Below are 5,655 nucleotides of genomic sequence, written 5' to 3'. Positions count from 1 at the left end.
AGCGGCCGACGGGCGCGCCGCCCCACCAATGGCAGGCCGTGGCTGGGCCTGGGGGCGGGGCTAGAGGCGGGGGTAGGCGGGACCTCAGGTCGGCGTCTGGGTCTGGAGCCCCAGCTGCGAGGGGGCGTTGGATGCTCCGGAGTCGCGCGGCGGCGGCTCCCGGGATGCAGGCGCTGCTCCAAGGGAAACAGCGTGGGAATTCCACCTGGGCGGATCCCGCCGTCTCCTGGGCACTTACCCCGATGGCCCACTGAGTGGGAAGGGAAGGAAGTAAACTTGGAGGGTGGAATGATTGCGGAGAGGAACCAGTGCCTTTTTTTTCCCTCCACTAAAAACAGCAGGATTCCCTTTTCTGACCCTTAGGTCAGGCCGCCGGTCCGTCTACGCCAAGGGAGGGCGAGACTGGAATCCAGATATAGCTGCTGGCCCGGGGCCTGTCCACTAGATTGGGCAAATTTTCTGATCTTTATGTCCCTCTGGGTCAGCAGAACGGGGTTATGCTTACTTAGAACGCGCGGTTTACTTTAGGAGCGGGAATGTGTGCGTTATTGGCAAAATTAATACTCTGATAAAAATGATTTAAAAAGGAAAAAATATGGGAGTAAGAAACGGTAAAAATAAACAGCCCAACAATAAAAAGACTCTCACAAAAAGGTTATTTCGCCCCCAATTTCCTAGTCAGATGAATAACTCCTCTTTTTTTTTTCAAACAAAAAGGGAAGAAAATAGAACTCCAGTGAACACTTCCTTTTTTTTCCAATATACGCAAGTCCAGAGACAGACTTTCTTGTGCATGTTTTGGAATCTTTTTAAACAGAAATTTCATAACCAAAGAAAGATGTGGAAAATTCCCTATAATTGTAGGTGGCTCCAGTGCACTTAGGACAATGTCTACAAGTAACAGAATCACTTTCCGCCTTTTCAGGATCTCAGAGCAAATGATTAGCAGATCACAGGGCTTTTCGAATCCAGTAAATTTCTGAATCAGAGCAACAGCAATTAATATAACGCTAGGCATTTACTGACAGCTGACATCAGGCCAGACACTTTGGTAATCCTTTTATGTATTATTTTACATATAATTTCACTTGATCCTCACACTTGCCCATGAGGTAGGTACTGTTATCATCTTCAGTTTATAAATAAGGAAACTCAAGCTCAGTAAATGTTAGTGCAGTGTTTGAACCTAGATCTGATATCTCAAACAACCTACCATTCTGCAACCATGACTCACAGAAGGTAATAAAAATGTTCCCAAACTCTGCTGCATGTTTAGGAAAAAAATCCCTTTTATCCAAATCAGATTTTAACATAGAGAGTAGTTTTCTACAGCCATAAACTGTGACTTTTGTGTATAGAGCCATGTTACTCACACAAAATGAATGACTTTAAATTGCTGTGCCTAATTAAAGCTAAACAAGGTTATGAGCAATGATGAGAACAATTGTCTGTTTTAGAAGCTGAAAATAGTAGGACTAATTTCTTGTGGTATAATAAAATTTACTTAAACTTAAGTCTTTAAACCACAACACAAATTAGCCAATAACTTCCCTCCTCCGCCCACAAGATAATATTTATGAACCCTATTGTTTGGACTCAGCCTAAAACCTTTTCCATTAATTCATGCTCAGGATTTCATGGCTTGCTGTTCATCGTCACTCCCAAAGCTGAGTGGGAGGCCTCTTAGTGTGGTACTTAAAGATCTAGACCTTGATGCCAGACTGCCTGGCTGGGCTGCATATTAGCCACCATCTTATGCAATTATTTAACCTTTTGTGCCTCAGTTTCCTCATTTGTAAAAAGGGTCACATAAAAGTATTTTCCTCATGGGGTTGTTATGGGGATAAAGATAAAGTGATTAAATATATGCAAGATCTTTAGAGTAATGCTTAGCATTACACTAAAGGGTTTTTACTCTATAGGGAGTTATTACATAATAAACACCCTATGAATATTAGCCAAATAAAGAGAATGTGACTACACATAGACATTTGTGATTGACTTTCTGAACTACCCATGTGTTAAAGATTTACCAAATGTCTTAACAATTACGAGGTTGATGATTTTTTTATAAAATACCTAGATTGTGAATGTTTTGAGGGCAAAAACTCTGATCTAGTGTCTAGGTTAGAGTTTGAATAGTGGTGAATGGTTAATTGAGAATATAGTGTGAGTCCAGCTAAAGATCACCTCAGACTCAGCAAAGACCTCTGTAGCAGTGGTCTCAGCTAAAATGTTGACACAAATAATTGCATTCACCAAACTGTTGACCTTACAACAACTGAAAACAAAGGCAGTGCCCAGCATTGTGCCTGGAAGCCACTTGATTGTGATGCTGGAGGGCTGAGAATGTGTGGCCGGGGCAATGGCTACTTCAGGAGTCACACGAAGGATCCTGATATGGGCCAAATCTGAATAAAGAAAAAAAGGGGGGGGGGCAAACAAACAAAAAGAAAGTCTGGTCAATAGTTCTTTGCAAATATTTTCTTAGAATTTTTGTTTTCACAAAGTTTCGGCCATTTGAACTCTCAAATTGGAACGTCAACCTCCAGAACCTTTGAAGACATTGCAAAATGTATTTTCTATTGCCATGCCAAACCCTTCATTTTACTCCAGGGTCACTCACGCATATCTGGGTCAGCGTCAGGCTAGGACAAGTTGACGTGGGGAACCCTCTAGACCTCTGGGCAGTAATCGCAAGCTTCATTCCTCTTGAGAGTCTCCTTGGTTGACTGACCTCCACTTAAACATTGTCCTCTGATAGTGAGGTTGCCAGGAAGCTGCTGGTCAGTTGCTACAATTCCTGTACCAAGAATGGTGCCTGGCACTTGGAAGTTACTTACTCAACATTCATTGAATAAAAATACGAGTAAACATCTGAGTGAAGGTAATGACTGGACTTAACTACTAAGATCTGACATGGCTTTTCCCACCTGTCCTCTCTTCCAATTGTCCTTATCCAAATTCATTGTCCTTTTTGGTGTGTGGTGAAATATATACAATATAAATTTTACCATTTTAAGCATCTTTAAGTGTACAGTTGAGTGGTATTAAGTATATTCACACTGTTGTGCAACTGTCACCAACCACCCATCTCCAGAGCTCTTTTCACCTTCCCAAACTGACACTCTGTACCCACTAAACCGTAAGTCCATTCCTCCTCCCTCACCGCAGCCCCGAGCAGCCATCATTCTACTTTCTGTCTTTGACTACTTTCTGAATTTGACTACTCTAGGTACTTCATGAAAGTGGAATCATAAGGTATTTGTCATTTTGTGACTGGCTTATTTCACTTGGTATAATAATGTTTTCAAGATTATCCTATGCTGTGGCACATGTCAGAATTTCCTTCCTTTTTAAGGCTGAATAATATTCCATTGTATGTATGTGTCACATTTTGCTTATCTATTCATCCATCAATGGGCACTTGGGTTGTTTCCACCTTTTGGCTTCTGTAAATAATGCTGCTAAGAACATAGTTGTACAAAAATTTCTTTGAGTCTCTGCTTTCAGTTCTTTTGGGTATAAACCCAGAAATGGCACTGCTGGATCATATGGTAAGTCTAAGTTTAACTTTTTGAGAAACAGCCATACTGTTTTCCACAGCAGAAAACACTCTCACCAACAATGCACAAGGGTTTCAATTTCTCCACATCCTTCCAACACTTGCTATTTTCTATTTTTTAAGTTCTGTAATAGCCGTGCTAATGGGTGTGAGCAGCATCTCGCTGTGGTTTTGACGTGCACTTTCCTAATGATTAGTGATGCTGAGCATCCTTTTACGTGCTTGTTAGACATGTGTATATTCTCTTTGGAAAACTGTCATTTAAGTCCTTTAACTATTCATTGTCCTTGAAAACATTATGCCACAACTGTTGATATTCATAAAAATTAAAATTTGAGAAATCCTTATCTTTCTAGTTTCATTCTACATGGTCTCTAACCTATGTTGCTTCTTAATTACATGAAGTACCTGAATAACTATAAAACTTTTTATTCCAAAATCAATTAGGGGTAGTTTTTCTAATAAAGGACAATGTGGAGAGGTTAGTAGGTGATGAGAATGAAGATGAAGAAGATGCTGATGCTGGTGATGGCAGAGTATAATTGAGCACTTATGTGGTGCCAGCCTCTGTTAAGGGCTCTACATGTATTAAGTAGTTCAACCCCGGCCCCCGCCCACTTGAGATATGTACCATTATTATTCCCGCTGTACAAACAAAAACCCCCCCAAGGCACAAAGGGTTTAAAGCATCTGGTGCTAGGTCTTTCAGCTATTAAATGGCAGCTTGGGATTTGAACCCAGCTTCCAGGGCCATATGGAAAGTATCCTCTAAAAAAAATAAAAAAATTACTTCTCAGGAACTCAATGATTTCCCAAAAGCTATGTCTGATCTTTTTCCTGGGTGAGAAGAGGCTAGGAAAACCAGTCTACCTTGCAACATGCCAGCCCAGGGCACAGGTGAGGTGCCCCATGCCCACCATCACAGCATGAGGGTGGGCCAATGCTGCAGTGGTGAACCTAGTGTGAGGCCGAGACCCATGCTGGCATTTCCCAACCAATGCTGAGAAATCCAGGCCAAGGCAGAGGCAGGGAAGCCAAGATGTGAAGCCTATCCAGACAGGGGAGCCAGGAGAGTCCTTGAGAGGGGCCCACAGCGCAGGAGCAGAAGCAAGCCTAAGGAACCCCGAAGCTGCCCAGCAGGCACTGGCAGAAGCTCCCTTGACTCCTTCACACTGGGTCCTTTAAGCTGTTCAAGCTGGGGCCTCATGCTACAATTCAAAATGTGTTCCTTGGTGTGGGATTTAGTCTGCTATAGATATCATATCCATCACCTAAATGACAACACTATCCTATTAGTCATTTACACCTTAGTGTCAACAAGCTGGGCTCTCCCTAAAAGCAGATGTTCATAAGGAGAGTGTGAAAAGAGCTCAGATGCTGGCTAGAGGGATAAAGGAGGCCAGCTGAGAGCCCTAAAGGGAACTGAAAGATGCAGGGTGGTGTGTGTGGAAAAGAACTTCATGATTTTGTGTAAGGGCAGACCAGAACTTAGCATTTCCTTAATTTTTTTTTTTTAAGAAAAGTAGACAGCTTCACTGTTTCCCAAATTTCTCATGTCTGTCCTGCCTACAGTTTGCATAGAGCGGTGCTCACTCCGTCTTTGGCCTTTGACCTTGGTGTTTTCACTACCTGGGTCCTGGCTGACTCTCAGGGTTTTTCCAGACTCTGCTCAAACTAGCTCTCCTTTGGGAAGCATTTCTGGACCACCCACGATGAGTCAGCAATGCAGCTCCACCACTGTTGCGTGTGTTCCCTGTCCCCACTGCATGCACGGAGGGTGCTGGGAGCTACTTGTCCTCTCTCCCACACTTGGCTGTGAGGCCCTGAGGCCAGAGACAAAGATCTCTGTTTCCCCTGAGCGGCCTGCTCAGGGTCTGGTGGACACTCACGGGCACTTGCAAGTACAGAATGTACCCATTATTCCTCTCATCAAGGTGCGCTGCCCACTTTCCTCCTTGTCACCAGCTTCAATGAGTCTGCAGGTAGAGCCCTTTCCTTTCTCTACAGATGGGCTCTGAGTACTCCAGACGTCCTTGGCAACGAATTCTCCTTCCGAAGGATGGCACTTCCTCCTTCAGCCTGGTAAGCTT

This window comes from Miniopterus schreibersii (assembly GCF_964146895.1).
Source record: "Miniopterus schreibersii genome assembly, chromosome: 3".
Taxonomy (NCBI): domain Eukaryota; kingdom Metazoa; phylum Chordata; class Mammalia; order Chiroptera; family Miniopteridae; genus Miniopterus; species Miniopterus schreibersii.
Note: the sequence above shows the minus strand (reverse complement) of the source record.